Source organism: Aquarana catesbeiana, linkage group LG04, assembly GCF_042186555.1.
Source record: "Aquarana catesbeiana isolate 2022-GZ linkage group LG04, ASM4218655v1, whole genome shotgun sequence".
Classification (NCBI taxonomy): Eukaryota; Metazoa; Chordata; class Amphibia; order Anura; family Ranidae; genus Aquarana; species Aquarana catesbeiana.
The window spans coordinates 388587345-388606347 of NC_133327.1; positions in this window are offsets into that span (position 1 = coordinate 388587345).

The window sequence follows — 19003 nt, forward strand, 5'->3', positions numbered from 1 at the left end:
GGAAGGAGTGGAGACCCACCAAAGACAACAGGAGGAGGAGGAGGAGGAAGGAGATGTGGTGGAAATTGTCACCACAACAGGTGAGTGTCTGCGACCACAGGCTCAGGTAAGAGATGGATGCCGGCATATTTATAATACATGGTGTGTTTTTGTTTCTATCTTTTTAGGTGATCGTGATGTTATGGATCCAGATCATTTCACTTCTGAAAGTGCACAGATCCTGATTGGGGAGATCATGGGGTGTAATAGGGACTTGGAAAACATCCATAAAAACATCAATGATGTTCAAAAAAAAAATGAAGAACATCATTGATGTTTTAGGGAGAATTTAAAACCCATCCAAATCCCTTTTTTTGTGCTTTTTGTGATCTAAAAATGTATACCATTTTTTGACAGATTTGCGAAAAGCCAAATTTTGAAGATGCACACAGTGTGTCAACATGTGCTATCTGCCATCACGGGAGATCAATGGATGCGTTTTGGGGGTGCAACCCCTTCCTCAATAATAAAGTAGCTGTGAGGAAGGGGTTGCACCCACAAAACTCGTCCCTTGATCCACCTTGATGGCAGCTAGCACATGTTGACATTCGACAATTTGTGTGCATCTTCAAAATTTGGCTTTTCCTGGGGTGACTTCACCCCATCTGAACGCATTATCAAACACAGTTTGTAAATACTCATGTCTGATATTGCCTTCAAGTTCTACCTAATGTGAACTTTGTAAGTTCAAGATTTGTGTCTTTCTTGTTGGTTTTAAACATGCCTGTTTTATCTTAAATGGACATTTCTACTTTTTCTAATGTGACCCCAAAAATTGTTATGCAACAAACATGTTGGTTTGTTTTAAAAACCTTTTACAAATGCACATGTGATTGTGCTGGGATTAAAAAGATTGATAATCAAGAATGTGTTGATTATTGTTTCAACGCTCCAAAAATTTTGTTGTGCTCTAATTGGTGTTTTTTGTGACAATGGGTTTTATTTCCTAAGGTAAAATCCACTTTGCACTACAAGTGCAGTTTCAAGTGCACTTGTAGTGCAAAGTGTCTTTGCCTTTAGTAAATAACACCCAACAGTGCTTTGTAATGTTACACAATCACTCCATTTTCAGGACTCACCACATTTCTGTCAGGGTCAAATAAAAGAAACACAAGCAGTAAATGTCACCAAAGATTTTAATCATTAAAATGTTTTTTTATTTGAAAAAGGTTTCAGACATTGTCTGGCATATTGATGGCCCCTCTACCCACAAAGTATTCAAGGTATCTTAGACGGACCTCACAGGCATTCAGGGGGGGCAAGCCAGGATGGACACTTTCAAGCACCGTCAGGGTTGGTTCATTTGGAATTCTGGCCTCAGGCCCAACTGAGCCAGCAAAGTTGGCAGAATGTTGCCGTAAAAAGTTGTATAGAACCCAGCACGCCAGGACGATATGATTCAGTTTGTACTCCGCCATGTGTATGGGTGTAAGAAATAAGCGGAATCGCCTGGCCATGATTCCAAACGTGTTCTCCACCACTCTTCTGGCTCTGGCCAGCCGGTAATTAAAAACCATCTGGTCTGGGGTGAGGGTCCTCGTCGGGAATGGCCGCATCGGGAATGGCCGCATAATAGGTCCCCCAGCGCAAATGCTTCATCCGCAACGAAGACAAATGGGAGTCCTTCCGCATTGTCTTCTGGAGGTGGCAAGTCCAAGCTGCCATTCTGGAGACGCCTGTAGAACTCCGTCTGGGTGATGACTCCACCATCGGACATCCGGCCATTCTTCCCCAGGTCCACATACAGGAACTCATAAGTAGCCGACACCACCGCCAACATCACAATACTATTGAACCCCTTATAGTTGAAATAGTATGACCCCGAGTTGGGTGGTGGGACAATGTGGACGTGTTTCCCATCAATTGCCCCTCCGCAGTTAGGAAAGTCCCACCGCTGGGCAAAGTGGGAGGCCACAGTCTGCCATTCCTGTGGGTTGGAAGAAAACTGTGGAGTCAAACAGGAAAAAAAAAATCATTTTGCACATAAACAGGGAAAGCAGATTAGACACAAACATTCTTGGCCAACATCAAGATAACATTTATTTGAGGGAGTTTTTAAAGACCAAGTTATAAGGTACACCTATCAGATTCCCCCTCCTCACCCCCACATCTCATGGGCCATTTCTAACATTATAGGGGGGAGCTCTTGGACAGGTAACCCTCTCAACTTCATTGAGAGATGAGTGCCTAAATAATGTGTGTTACTTTGGTCAACTCCTTACTTACACTATTGACAGCCCACTGGACAGGTAAGAAGTGTCATAATACAAAGCTATAAATACACATTGTACACATTTGAGCACATTTGGACATTCTGCTCTTAACTATCAAGATAAGAATAGTATACCAAAACTTTAAACATTACCATTTGAAAGTATACAGGCAGGCCCTTGCACTACATGATTTGGGGAATTCATCCATACATCTGACCACAAAAGAGATGGGAATAGTATGTATGGGTTTGGCAAAGTCAGCAGATAGATGATTGAGGATAGATAGAGAATTGGTATCAGCTGACTTAGCAGTTGGGGGGAGGGAGGGTTCCAACTGATTTGGGGACCCCCCAAAAAAAACCTCTGGCACTCTGCCTGAATTTTAAGCACAAATCACATTTATACACATTTTAGGGGGTGTTTGGGGTAAAGCACTACTATGGAGCTGATAAAATACATTGTTAAGTGACTACATGAGGTGAATATAGGACCAGGAGACCATGCTGGGGAGGTAAGTGAAGGCAAATATGTATGAAGGACAAAAAAAAATTACATAAAAATCCGGCATGAATGAGGACAAAGGGGACATTCACGGCATATTACAATCATGGTAATTAGGGAATGAGGAAAGAAATACAATATATTATCAAACATTAAATACAATAAAATGTGATGTTAAAGGACAAAAATCTTACCTTAATATACTCCTTCTGCAGGACCTGGATGATGGCAGAACAGGTCTCTGGGATAATGATCCCCAGAGCCTGGGGGGAGATGCCTGTCGAGAACTTCAAGTCCCGCAGGCTTCTCCCCGTCGCCAAGTACCGCAGGGTGGCGACTAGCCTCTGCTCCAGAGTGATTGTTTGCCTCATGCAGGTATCCTGCCTGCTGATATAAGGGGTCAGCAAAGCCAACAAACGGTGAAATACGGGGTCTGTCATCCAGAGAAAGTTCCTGAAATCATCAGGATTATTCTCACGGATCTCACGGAGCAAAGGCATATGACAGAACTGGTCACGCTGGAGCAACCAATTCTTGGTCCATGAACTCCTCCCCACCCTGTTCATGGACTGGACTTGTGTCAAGGTAAGGACCCCAACACCAAGCCCCCGCACAGCATGAACTCTACGAGGAGTACGTATACGCACCATGGCTAGAAAACGGTCGGCTGCTCAGAACGAAATAACAGAACGCACTGAAGAACAGCAAGGCCTGTGAAGCGTGACCTGAAAAACAGTAACGAACGAACAAGAACACAATGACAGAGTCACGCGTAACTTGCTGCATGCACTGAAGAGCAGATATAAACCCACAAGCACAAACTGAACAGCAGAAAACGATCTGAAAGCCACGAGTCTGAAAAAGCACGAATCGTCTCTCACCAAACTTTTACTAACACGAGATTAGCAAAAGGAGCCCAAAGGGTGCCACGCTTGTTTTGGACCTGCCCTTTTCTAGTCTCGTCATACGTGGTGTATGTCACCGCGTTCTTGGCGATCGGAAATTCCAACAACTTTGTGCGACCGTGTGTATGCAAAACAAGTTTGAGCCAACATCCGTCGGAAAAAATCCATGGATTTTGTTGTCGGACTGTCCGATCAATGTCCGATCGTGTGTACGGGGCATATGAAGTGATATACTGTATCTGGCTGAGTCTTCCTTTGTAGGCCATTAGACTTTCGTTGATACTGATGTCTCTATCTGGTACATAGGTCTGCTGGAATTTTTTTTGAATAATTTGATATACCTCCCAAATCTTTTTCAGTTTTGGTGCTGGATGAGAAGTCTCATCAAATTCTTCATTATTTTGAAAGTGCAAATATTTCATTATCAGAGAAAATTTGTACTCCGACATGACGGTGCCAAAAAAAGGAGTGGCTTGCAATTTGTTGGTTGTCCAATACCACTTCTGCAGGGGTTTCCCCACCACTCTCTGAAGAATTATGAGGCCCAGAAACTTCAAGATGTCCTCTTTGGTCACTGGTTCCCACTTTCTGCTCCTTGAAAACCTCTGATGCGTAGAAGCTTGTTGCTCCTGGTACCGATTTGTCTCCGTAACAATTTTTTCTATAACCTTATCGGTCAAAAAGAGTTGGAGGTATGCCAATGGGTTGTCATCTTCCACATCCACTTTGATACCAGGTGCTCCAGTAAATGGGAATCTTGGGGGCACTGCGTGCTCCGTACTACAGTCAATCGAGCACCAAGTCTGCACATCACTGGGCACAGTCGCAGGATCATCGCTGAAATCGCTTTCCGTGCCTGAAGACGTACTTCCCCACGAATCGCTATCACTCAATTCTGCAAGCGATTCTGTATCACTGTCGCTGTTTTCCAGCAGGTCATATGCTGCTTTTGAGATAGAGGCACGCTTTTTTGACGCCATAGTTGCTCTGCAGTTTCCAGAGAGAAAGTACAGTAAAACTGCAAGCAAGGGCACTGGATAAGGCACTGGGGGAAAACTAGGTCAATTTTGTTTTTCCAATAGGATTACAATGTATCAGTCGTAACGCTCGCAGGGAACGGAAGCCAGGGCACGCAGTGCATCGGGCAGAAGATGCAGAAGAACTGGCAGCCGCACACTGGGTGAGTACATCGCGGGATCGCGGGGACAAGGTAAGTAACCTCTTCCAGGGTCCAGCGATGCTATTCCGAGTGTGGCTCGGGGTTACCGCTAATGGTACTGAAATCTCACCCCAAGCCCCACTCGGGAATACCGCCAGGGGGGTTAAATAGCCATGGAAACTACACAACTTTACTGCAGTAGAGTTTATCAGTTGGCCATATATTTTTAATAACAGAGCAAACAAATGTAAAGTGTTCCCTATTGACAATGTCACGTATGATGAAACGCATCAGGAGGAAGGCACGTAGTGACGTCACCACGCGATCATTCTAGGAGGATGGGCTCCGTGTTTTTGTCCTGGCTGGCATTGTTTTTTACGCTTGCAACATCTTTCTAAATTTAAGTGCAATATCTTGTTTTAAATAAATTTATCTTAGCAATATTACACTATGGTCAGTCTTCTCTCTTTTGGGGTACTCACCTGAGTAAAAGACGGACATCATAGTTGGAGGGAGTGAGCGATCTGCAAGATCCAATCTGCTGTTTTTGGTGTTGACATCCACAAGCTAAAGGCTGCAGCTGGGATATAGCCATCGGCCCTTAATGCTTGCTATCTGGTAAGTAGGTCCATATTATGGTGGCGGGCACTCTCTTGTTTGTTTTTATACACTGTGGTGACATCAAAAAGCTGAAGTGATCAATTATGGACTTTCTGCATGTTCATATGTTTTGATTTGATCAATGACTTATTTTTTTAGCGCAGCTTGTTTATTTCTATATGTAAAGTGTTAATTGACCTTTGTTGCCAGTACATTAATTCACACAAGCACTTTCAATCTCTTGTTTTATTATGAAGATTTTTTTTGCTGCAAGTGTAATATACTGGTAATATCACAGGTTTATAATAAAGTTCTTTGAGTTTCCTACATTGCTATAAAGATTATTTTTTGAGAAAAATGCAAACAAGAATTGTTCCCAAGAAATTCAGAAGACAGTAGGGAATACTGTTTGAAACGATGATAACTTTTTAATTATTTAATGCACTTCAGAAATTTAAGCATCCATATTTAATGATTTTCTTCACAAAATAGCATTTGTTGCATCTATTTAATATATTTTTTTAAGTGTGAATTAATATGTAGTGATGATGTACTTTGTTTTATTTTGCATGCAAAAATAATGGCTTTCATGAAAAAGTAATATATAACAGTATTTACATGTTAAAGCAAAAAAAAAGAGAGATTGTTATGCACAGTGCATATTTATCAAGGCATTCACTATGGAGGCATTTCATTACAAGAACATTTGCTGTACATTTGATAGGGTCAACTAATGCTCTCTGTCATTGGCTTAAATATAAAATATTAACTATGATATTCACCTTATTTATCATGCAGAAAATGTCACATTTGCAACAGGGTCACTTTCATTTGTGTTGTAAAAGCAGTTTTTGAGCTTTGATGTATGTAAACTGGAAATGTTTGACCACTCTGCAACCTGATCCAGTGTCACATTACTATTCAATATTTTTTCTGTACATATTGTCATTTTTATATGAGGCTTGGCAGTGGGGTTGCCACCTCATCCCTTTAAAACTGAACACATATTAATTACACAGGTTTTGGGGCTAATTTAATGCAGATAAGGCGCTGAGTGAGTTTAATTACCACCTTAATTAGCCACAGAACCTGTATAATTAATGTGTTCGGTTTTAAAGGGATGAGGTGGCAACCCTACTTGACAGTTCGCAATGGCTTTTGGTCAGAGATTATTATCTTCTATTTTTTTTAAAACTGAGTGATATTAGTGACGAGGAATTTGAAGGCAGAGGTTATCTTGCAGGATCACGCAGATGTCTTTGTTCAGAATAAGAGAGTGTATATGGAAGGACTGTCAGAACATAAAGTAATATGATAGTAATCCAGCTATGTAGGGACTCTTGTACCTTCTCATAAAGAATCTGGAGTGACACACAAGGAGAACATTAATTGTTTTACTTCAATGTGCAAAATTCTTGCAATTGTGTGCTTCTTGGGAAACACCATGTTCTAGCCTACAGCTGCAAGCTTTATTAGCAGTCAAATGAAAATTGAGGTAGTTGCGCGTTAATATGGTGTGAAATGTGAAACTTAGAAAAGCATATAATAGTGATAACTTTTTACTGCAGCTGTCACTAATGTGCTCCCACAGAAATCAGTAAAAAACAATATAGGTGTGGCAGCGCTGTAAAAGTGAAATAAACAATTATGGTGATAAACACTGATATTGCAATAATATGAAAAAAGTCCAAAAACATTAAATGAATGAATCCACGTTGTGCAAAAAAATGAAAAACTAATAAACAAAAAAACAAAAAACAGCTTGTATGATATTAAATCTTTAAATGAATATTTAAATTCATTTTAAAAGCATTAAAAATTACATTACAGTCTCACTCAGTATTAGTAGTCCACCGCCAGGCTCCACCTCTACTAGTTTCACCACCTCCTCCAGATGAAGCCACATGGGAGGTGGTGAAACTACTTGTAGTAGAGGGTGGAGCCTGGCATGGGACTACTACTACTGAGTGAGACTGTCATGTAATTTTTAATGCCTTTAAAATTTCATTAAATGTGAGTTCAATGCTAGCTGGGGTGGAGTGGTTTCATTTTTAAACCCTCGAATACTGCACTATAGGAGGCACGTTCTCTAGTTTTGTTTATGTGTTGCTGAACTTACCGGTAGTCATTGTGGATTTAAAGTTTGAAGCAGCACAGTGGAAGGAGTACCTACCTGCTTTTGATTACTTTCATCCTTTGAGCCACCAAGATTCTCTGACGATCCCTGGGAGGGAATGTTTGCACAGGGTGAAAGGCGTGTTTGACCCCTTGCAGCGTCATTTAAAGGAGGTGAGCGACCATTGCATGAGGTGGTGGGAGCACTCCGTTCATGGAGGTTGTCTGAAGATATCACACAAGCTTGTTTTTTGTTTTTTTTTGTTTTTTATTTTTTCCATTTTTTTCGCACAACGTGGATTCATTCATTTTATGTTTTTGGACTTTTTTCATATTATTGCAATATCAGTTTTTATCACCATAATTGTTTATTTCAGTTTTACAGCGCTGTCACAACTATATTGTTCTATATTGTATTAGCAGTCAGCTTTGCTTTTCTAGGATTCTAAAGAAGATATTCATGAACATACCAATTTCTGTAAAACATTTATGTCAAAGCTGCAACTTGTTTTTCACCTTTTTTTTTGTTCCCTAGTTGGTAACTGGTTTCTTCTGTGGGAGATTGTTCATATTGTCTGTATCCCCATTAAGCAGATATAATTTACACTGTTGTCCAAATGACAACCTTGGCAATGTTGCCAACTGAATTTCATTGGTTAATGATAGCCAAAGAAAGCAAGGGGGTGGAACACGGGTTGGAAAATCTGTAACTTTGAGCCAATTGGATCCTTCTATATAGAAGACTAAAGGTTCAAAAGAACAACAGATGCACTCCTGTGAGTGTTAGGTGAGGGCTGCCTTGGGTCTCCATGCTCCTGCAAGACATGTATGGAAATATATTTCTTTGCCTATTGTGGTCAGTCATGCTATCCTCCATAGTCTCTGTGTAACATCCATCAGGGGATCCATCAGTTCAGCTCACAACCATGCCAAGGTTGTCACCATAGGGTTTTGACTCAGCTCTGTGCTGCTGTAATAGTCAAAGAAATTCATTTTTGTGCAGTGCTACATAACCTACTGTCTTATGCCCCGTACACACGGTCGGATTTTCCGAAGGAAAATGTGTGATAGGACCTTGTTGTCGGAAATTCCGACCGTGTGTGGGCTCCATCACACATTTTCCATCGGATTTTCCGACACACAAAGTTTGAGAGCAGGATATAAAATTTTCCGACAACAAAATCCGTTGTCGGAAATTCCGATCGTGTGTACACAAATCCGACGCACAAAGTGCCACGCATGCTCAGAATAATTAAAGAGATGAAAGCTATTGGCCACTGCCCCGTTTATAGTCCCGACGTATGTGTTTTACGTCACCGCGTTCAGAACAATCGGATTTTCCGACAACTTTGTGTGACCGTGTGTATGCAAGACAAGTTTGAGCCAACATCCGTCGGAAAAAATCCATGGATTTTGTTGTCGGAATGTCCGAACAAAGTCCGACCGTGTGTACCGGGCATTACTTGCAAGCATGACAGGTTGTTAGAAATTAATAATGATCTGTAGCCAGGGACAGTGTACTCCCCTGCTTCCATTCTAGAGTAGCAAGGTAGAAACACCTCAATCTAATCATCATGGCAAGGTAGAAGTTATTGTCCAAGAACAGGAAGGGAGGTGTAAAATTTGTTTGAGCCATCCTGTTCTAGTTACATAGGGGGTTATTTATGAAAGGCAAATCCACTATGCACTACAAGTGCAAACTACAAAATGCAAAAAACGCACTTGAAATTGCACTGAAAGTGCACTTGGAGGTGCAGTTGCTGTAAATCTGAGGGGTAGATCTGAAATGAGGGGAAGCTCTGCTGATTTTATCATCCAATCGTGTGCAAGCTAAAATGCTGTTTTTTATTTTCCTTGCATGTCCCCCTCAGATCTACAGCGACTGCACTTCCAAGTGCACATTCAGTGCAATTTCAAGTGCACTTTGCACTTGTAGTGCAAAGTGGAGTTGCCTTTCGTAAATAACCCCCATAATGTCCTTCTCCATGTTGGGAAGGCTTCATTGGTGTTAATCCTTTGATGCACATGGCTAAAGGTGTTATTTGTTGTCAAAATGTGGGATTGAGATGTTAAACTGCAAGTGAAAGACAGATGGTATTGAAGGCTCCCACTCACATTAAACAATGGTTGTTCCACTTTACCGTAAATGGCCTCCTTCAAGCCTTTTGTTAGCCAGTTGTCCTCAATGTTAAAAATGTGCATCTCATTGTCCTTAAGCCCTGGTTCACACTGATGCGTTCCAGAACGCATGTAAACGACATGATTTTCTATCAAGGTTGTTCACTTACAGTATATGTTTTGCGATTCTGATGCAATTTTAAAAAGGGTCCTCTGCGAGTTTGGGGTAGTACGGTGCAATGTCTAGCTCCATAAATTTGAATGGTAACCATGTAAAGCACTTATCTGTTCTAAGATAACACAATTTTAGTACATTTTCTGGAAGTCTTTGCTGTGTTCCTGACCTGCCCGAGAGAGAGGGAGAGAGAGAGACCAGGGCCAAAAGAGCACAGAAATCGCATCAAAAACACAATTTTAGTATGTTTTCTGGAAGTCTTTGCTGTGTTCCTGACCTGCCCGAGAGAGAGGGAGAGAGAGTGACCAGGGCCAAAAGAGCACAGAAATCGCATCAAAAACTGATTAGACTTGCATCTGAACCTAGCCTGTCTCCTTTCCTTAAGGTGTATGAAAACTGCTGCTTCTTGAACCATAGAATTTGCTCTTCTATGTTGAGCTATTGTTTTGTTGATAGACTGTTTCAGTCTTTACATTCCTCACTATGCTTCATTGCTTATACCAAGTTATTTTGTGTATGTTTGGATGTTTGGTCTTTTGCATGTAGAAGCTTCTGTCCCAGTGTATTGTTGGGCTTAAAAAACACAGGGATGTACAATAGCCCCCTTTGGAGACCTATCATTTATGCCAAATTATCCACTTCATGCGAACCCTAATGAGGGATCAGGTTGATATAACCACTAGGACCCTGTTTGAGAACAGGTGCATACGTGGGCCAGAATCATGGGGAGGAGGAGGAGGAATTATGGAGTTATATACCCTGTTAAGCAATCAGGGTAATAAACCTTCCTACCAAACAGCATGGGATTCAGACCTAGGGGAGACAGTTGAGGAGGAGGTGTGAACGAAATGGTCAACCATGGTGCACAAGGGCATACTCAACATCTTATTGGTAGAGACAAATTACAAAGTGCTATCATGCTGCTACCTTGTCCCTACAAGGCCAAAAGACAAAATTATACCCTGGTACAGTACCTCACCCCTATGTTTTCAGGGATGCGGACAGGAAGGTGATATGTATCATGTCTGGTGGTCTTGTCCGAAGGTCAGACGCTTCTGGATCAGGATGTTCAACCTGATCTACTCAGTGACGGGACAAAATGTACCTAGAGGAGCCAAAATGGGGCTGTTTACTGACCTGCTGGAGGAGATCCCCAGATCTCAATGAACTTTCATATTTTTAATTCTTTTACTGGCTAAAATAACCATAGAATCAAACCAAAACCAAACAACCATGGAAATCACCTGTAATCAATGTTACATTGGTGAAACACAAAATATCCTGAAATATGATCAATGAAAAACTGACCAGTATTAGGTTTGAAAAAGTGTGGAATTCCTGGATTGCTTATCTTCAGGGGGGGGGGGGCTGGGTTGAGGGGACCTTCTCTACTTTATTCTGATTCTTTCTTTTTCATTTTTCACTTTTCTTGTTATTGGTTCTGTTATGCCATAATAATAATTTTTGGTATGATGCCACCGGGGGACAGTAAAGTCTCCCCAACTATGCTATTTTTTTATGTTCATATTTGCAGCGCTATACAAGTCATTCATTCATTCATTCACTAACTGTTGATGTTTCTTGGTGACTAGTGTCTGAGACATATGGGCTCATAGCCTTAGGCAAATGGCCACGTCAATAAGTAAAGCCTGCTTGCTGGGTCTGAAACTTTTTTTTTTTTTTTATAGTTTTTTGTGTAATTGGCCAGGGTCACTGATCATATTGGATAATGCATTCTTGTTTTGACAACTTTCTGACAACTGTTTGAGCACAAACTTCTGTATGATGTTTTAAAAATTGTAATAAAAACTATTGGAACAAAAAAAAACACAGGGATGCAAGTTGTTCCAACATTTCAGCTACATATGGAATGACAATATGACTCCTTGGGGGTTTTTTCTAAAGGAAAATCCACTTTGCACTGCAAGTGAACTTGGAAGTTAAGTCGCTGTAGATCCGAGGGGGACATGCAAGGAAAATAAAAAACAGCATTTTAGCTTGCACATGACTGGATGATAAAATCAGCAGAGCTTCCACTCATTTCAGATCTACACCTTCAATTTAGAGCGACTGCACTTGAAAGTGCACTTTCGGTGCACTTTCAAGTGCACTTGCAGTGCAAAGTGGATTTGCCTTTCGTAAATAACACCTCTTGCGTTCTACTTTTCCTCTCAGTTTGATGATCTTGTGTTTCTCTTGTTTTTAATGAAAGCTCCGTCTGGATAGCCACACACTTTCAGGACTTCTGAGATGTCTGTGTTCTTTGCCTCAAGACTCTGTGGGGTTGATTTACTAAATCTAGAGAGTGCAAAATCTGGTGCAGCTGTGCATGGTAGCCAATCGGCTTCTAATTTCAGCTTGTTCATTTGACAAAAAAAAACCCACTGGTTTCTATGCAGAGCTGCACCGGATTGTGCACTCTCTAGTTTTAGTACATCAACCTCGGGGTTTGTTATTACCATCACAGCCTGATGTGCAGAGTTCTAAAAATCCTCATTTTTACTATTTCAGTGGGTGGTGGAAGTCAAAAACCTGATGACATCATACTTACCATGGTAAAGTGTCAGTGCTACCTCTGTGGATTTAAATGCTGGGGGTATTTTGCAGACACTAGTTATAACTTTACAAGTGGCTTGGGTAACATCTTCAACAATAAAGAACAAATCCAATTGAATGTGACTAACTACTAATAGCTAAAACATGCTAATTGTTTTATTTAAAGCGATTTTTTTTCCTTTTCTGATACAGGGAAAAATTAAAGGGGCCTTTAACTTCCCCACCTCCACAGCAACATTTACTCACAAGCCATTCTGCTCACCTTCCAGGAGTTTACATAGGGCTATAGACTCCTTCTCTTCCCTATGTGACATCGGAGAAGGAGAGCGAGTCACATGCTCACTCATACCCTGAAGTTCTGGGGATTTCACTTTACTGCCAGTAGCTGAATAGTGTGGTGGAGGATTGAAGGAAAAGTGAGTATATGCTGCTAGGGAGGGAAAGGATTAGGCAACCCTCCTAATTGTCATGCACGAGCAAAGTAATGGGTTATTATAAGCAATATAAAAAAATCATATTTTATAGCCGTTTAAGAAGCTAGTCAAGCTGTGCTAGGTACTGGGCAAAATATTTTTTAACAACAAAAACAAAATATCTTGTTCCTAATAAAATTTACTTAGAAAATAGCCTATTTCACTACAAACAAATAACAACTCTAATCAATTTGACTGCCACAAATGGCAATTGGCTACTTTACATCCTATGTAAGGTTGATAGTCTTTTGTTTCACCTTTTAGTGTTGGCAATGGTTTTCTAACTCTACAACCAGATGATGGACCCTAAGCTTCTGCTGCAATGGGATTGATTTACTAAAGGCAAATAGACTGTTCACTTCACAAGGGAAATTGCACGTTGCAATGGAATTATCCCCAGATCTTAGTGAAGGAGGTGCTGACTCCCATCATCCAATCATGTGCAAACCAAAATCTTTTTTTTTTTTAATTTTCCTTGCATATCATTAAGCATTCTTTGCAAAATGAAATTGAACCACGTTCACTAAGCTCCTTTTTCTTTTTTTTTTAATTCTTTATTTATGGCTTTGCATAGTACAAACATTATGCCGAATTCACGCCATGCAAGGCACAATAGCATAGCTGCAACCAGCCATTAAGTACAACATTTAAAGAAAGCTCCTTTTCTTGCACGGTGCAATTTTCCTTGCAATGTGACAGCCTATTTGCTTTTAATAAAGCAAGCACAAAGTGTTCAGCACTAGCATACCTCTACATTACTCCAGATGGAGCTTTCACTAAACTTGCATGTACCAGTGCAGGATGCTACCATGACTTGGCTGGGGATATGCTACTCTGGGAGCATGAAGGGGTGCTTGTAGTTGCCTCTACCTGGGAAGATGTAGAAGAATAGTTCTCCACCAGATGATGAAAAGTTCTAATAGGGAGTAGACATATGCCATTAAAGTGTAAGAGATGGGACAAGGGAAAGTCATTCGCTTGCTTGTTGGGACATTGGCTAGTGATTCTGATTTGGCCACCCAGGAGCACAAGCACGTCCTCCTCTTTACCAACTAAAAAAAAATGTTATAATACGTAGTACAGGGCATAATATAATCATGACTACAGAGAAGACAATAACGTTTCCTTTTAGAGATGTTTAATCAGAAGAGATTTACCAATAAACATGAATATCAGTATTGAGCATATTGTGTGCCTTAACAGAAAATGCAGATTGAAACTGTTTTTTCCATTTTGCTGATCATCCATTTCTTTATTCCTGTTCTTCCCCTGTAGCTGGTAGCAGAGGAACTTGAATAAGTCAAGTAAAAATGGGGAACATTTCAGACCATCATGACAGCCTTTTACAACTTGTTACTATGCAATAGAAAAATTGAGTTTTGAATTTGTTTACACACAAAACCTATTACTATCAATAGAGAGATCATGTTTACATTTGACATGTAACATTCCTATGTATATATCACACTATGTGCAAGAAGATTATCTGCTATTTATGTGCATATGCACTTATGCTAGAGCTATGATATAACATGGCAGGAATATGATTTCTAAAATGCATCAGTTTACAGGCAATACATTTCAAAGACTTTTGTAAATGAGGCAAAGATTTAATGCTAGAGATGAGCAAATCAATTAAAAATGTCTCTGCTTCTGATTTAAGTGAATTGCACACATAGCAATTACAATTGGGGAATGAAGGATTAAAACGTGCATGTACGGTATTTATACAAACATCAAGAACAAGGTTGCAACATTTTTTTTAATGTATTTCTTCTGTGCAAGGGCTTAGTGTTTTTGTAGCTAAAAGTGTGTGAAAGCGGTTGAATGCTTGGTGCACAATTCTTTACTAGGTGCCCGTGGTACATTAAGGCCTAAAGGGAAATGGAAAAGAGAAATTATCATTTTTGCATCTACCTCAATCCCTGCTGATTGGTTGCTGATCATAGTAGAAAAACTGTTTTTTCATTCAGTGTGGGGGGGAGGGGGGTGCTATGCATGATGTAATGACGTAAAGGTTCAATTACATCACAATAAAATTCATGTTGCAGCAATTTCAAAAATTTTCTCTGATATTTAAAATACTGTGGCAGCAGGGACTGGGCTATTATCATTATTCCTCTCTTCCTCTCAAGCTGTCAAGCTCAGGAGCATATCTGGGGAGAGATAGAGAGAGGACACTGATCAGTGCTAGGCCATGGAGAGACAGAGAGCCACGGAGAGACAAACATCACCGATTGCTCAGTTTCCCACAGCTCCCTGAGCAAAGAGCTGGTGACTGTCAGTCACCACTCTCTGCACTGCCTCTCCTCCCCTGCACTCACTGGAGCGCTGGGCTGTGGAGGGGGTTGGAGCGGCCAGCTCAGGCTCTGAGTCTGAGCCCGGTGCCAGTACAGGCATGTGGATGGATCTCCACTTCATTGTTGCCATCTTGCCTGAGCCTGGACCGGCTCTGTGACGTCAGCTGACAGTGGGCTTCAGCCAGCTGTCTGCAGAAAATGGGTCACAGGAGTGCAGAATGAACTGCGATCCATAGGAGAAGTACAGCCAAATTAGCTTTGGCTTTACTTTTCCTTTAACTGTTTAAAAACCTATATATTCAGTAAAAAAAAAAAAAATAAATCAGTACACCCAAAATGCAATATGATTCTTAATTCATAATTAAATTCATAATTGATAAATAATACAATTAAAATAATAAAACCCTGTTTTATATACTACAATTAATCATAACTTTATGACCACTGACAGGTTAAGTAAATAACCTTGTTGAAATGAGATCTGAAAGTCAGTGGGATATATTAGGCAGGAAGTAAACATGTTGTCCCTGAAGTTGATGTTTTGAAAGCAGAAAAAAACGAGCATCGCAGTTTGTTGTGTATGGGGCCGCATAGTTGCAGTTTGGTCAGGGTGCCAATGCTAAAATGTGTCGACAGTCAAAAGCGCCTACAATGGGCACGTGTGCATCAGAACTGGACAAAGGAGCAATGGAAGAAGGTGGCCTGGTCTAATGAGTCATGATTTATTTTACATCATCTGGATAGCCGGGTGCGTGTATATCACTTACCTTGGGAAGAAATGGCACCAGGATACAGTATGGGTAGAAGGCAAACCAGCAGAGGTGATGCTTTGGGCAATGTCCTACTGGGAAACCTTGGGTCTTGCCATTCATGTGGATGTTACTTTAACACATACCACCTACCTAAACATTGCTGCTGATCAAGTACACCCCTTCATGGAATACAGTTTTCCCTGAAGGCAGTTGTTTCTTTCAGCAGGATAATGCAGCCTGCCACACTGCAAAAATGGTTCAAGAATAGTTTGAGGAACACAACAATGAGTTTGAGGTGATGTTTTGGCCTGCAAATTCTTCAGATCTCAATCCAATAAAGCATCTGTGGGATGTGCTAGAAAAACAAGTCTGATTAATGGAGGCCCCACTCCACAACTTACAGTACTTGACCACTTGCCACTATACTTCAACAAAGTGGCACGTTCCCGCGAATCGCCATATGGGTATGTCTGCTCCTTTAAGGGCACACGCTGCACAGCGGGGGGACTCGATGCGCATGGCCATCCGCGATCGTGGGCACGAGAGCCAGAATGGGGATTTGTATGTGTAAACACACAAATCCTCGTTGTGACAGGAGAGAAGAGACAGATCTGCTGTTTGTAGTAAATACAAACAGCGATATGTTTCCTCCCCCAGTCAGTTCTATCCCCCCACAGTAAGAAGCACTAACTAGGGAACACATTTAACCCCTTAATCGCCCCCTAGTGTTAACCCCTTCCCTGCCAGTGACATTTACACAGGAATCAGTAAATTTTTATAGTACTGATCGCTATATAAATGTCAATGGTCCCAAAAAGGTGTCAAAAGTGTCCGATCTGTCCGCCGTAATGTCGCAATCCTGCTAAAAATTGCAGATCACCGCCATTACTAGTAAAAAAAAAAAATTAAAATAAAAATGCCTTAAAATTGCTCTAAAAATATCCCCTATTTTGTAGACGCTATAACTTTCGCGCAAACCAATCAATATACACTTATTGCTATTTTTTTTCTTTTTTACCAGAAATATGTAGAAGAATACATATTGGCCTAAACTGATGAAGAAATTTGTTTTTTAAAAACATTATTGGGGATATTTATTATAACAAAAAGTAAAAAGAAAAATATTTTTTCAAAATTGAAGAGCTTTTTTTGTTTATAGCGCAAAAAATAAAACCGCAGAGGTGATCAAATACCACTAAAAGAAAGCTCTATTTGTGGGAAAAAAAGGACATAAATTTTGTTTGGGTACAGTGTTGCGCGACTGCGCAATTGTCAGTTAAAGTGACGCAGTGCCGTATCGCAAAAAATTACCCCGTCATTAAGCAGAAAAATCTTCAGGACTGAAGTGGGTAAAGGATCAGCTACTGAGGGCTTGGTGCCATATATCACAACATACTTTCAGCGGTCTAGTAGTGGATTTATACTTCCTGCCCCAGTCCACTAGCTCACTTGGAATCACACAAGAAGTTTACAGGGTTATAGCCACAAGACACAGTGAGATGGGGGCAGAGAGTCTGGAAGAGACAGTGGGGGTTATTTACTAAAGGTGCAACTTGGAAGTGCAGTCGTCGTAGATCTGAGGGGGACATGCAAGGAAAATAAAAAACAGCATTTTTGCTTGCACATGATTGGATGATAAAATCAGCAGAATTTCATTCTACCGAATCCTGTACCCCTGACACCACAAATGGTACTATTAGGCCTAGACATAAAATTATGGCCTTGCTCTTCACGCACGATCATCTCCCATGTATTTATTGCAACACGCTTGGCAATTGCCAAATATTGGAAATCTCCCAACTCCCCCTCTACCACGAAAATAACTGCCCTCTTGAACAACCACTGTCTAATGGAATTTATGCACACCAAAGCCTACTTATAACTTCCTAGATTCCAAAAGAACTGAGGCCTTTGGCTCAAACACCCTAAATGCATTCCCCCATGAATGAACTTCCACTTAGCTAACTCCCAACATAAGGTAGACCCTCCATTGATGTAATAACCTGACTACCACCTGTATAACTGTACGTTATTCAATGTTTGCTTTGTAAACAGTTCTTTGTGTAAAAACCTTAAATAAACTTGTTACAAAAAAAAATCAGCAGAGCTTCACCTCATTTCAGAGCTGCCCCTCAGATCTACAATGATCTACAGTGACTGCACTTCCAAGTGCACTTTCAGTGCACTTGTAGTGCAAAGTGCACTGCACTACACCACAAAGTGTCCACTGAGTATACCAGTCAACCAACAAAATGCACTGTGCAGGGAAAACAGTAAAGATCTAGACACATTGGATTGGCAGACTAGAGAATACACTGGAAGCCATTATACAGATTATATATATAATCTCCCAAAAGTGAGTACACCCCTAACATTTTTGTAAATATTTTATTATATATTTTCATGTGACAACACTGAAGAAATGACACTTTGCTACAATGTAAAGTAGTGAGCGTACAGCTTGTATAACAGTGTAAATTTGCTGTCCCCTCAAAATAACTCAATACACAGCCATTAATGTCTAAACAGCTGGCAACAAAAATGAGTACACCCCTATGTGAAAATGTCCAAATTGGGCCCAAAGTATCAATATTTTGTATGGCCACCATTATTTTCCAGCACTGCCTTAACCCTCTTGGGCATGGAGTTCTCCAGAGCTTCACGGGTTGCTACTGGAGTCCTCCTCCACTCCTCCATGACAACATCACGGAGCTGGTGGATGTTAGAGACCTTGCGCTCCTCCACCTTCCATTTGAGGATGCCCCACAGATGCTCAATAGGGTTTAGGTCTGGAGACATGCTTGGCCAGTCCATCACCTTTATCCTCAGCTTCTTTAGCAAGGCAGTGGTTGTTTTGGAATTGTGTTTGGGGTTGTTATCATGTTGGAATTCTGCCCTGTGGCCCAGTCTCCGAAGGGAGGGGATCATTGGCATTCATAGTTCCCTCAATGAACTGTAGCTCCCAGTGCCGCAGCACTCCTGCAGCCCCACACCATGAAACTTCCACCACCATGCTTGACTGTAGGCAAGACGCACTTGTCTTTGTACTCCTCACCTGGTTGCCAACACACACACTTGACAACATCAGAACCAAATA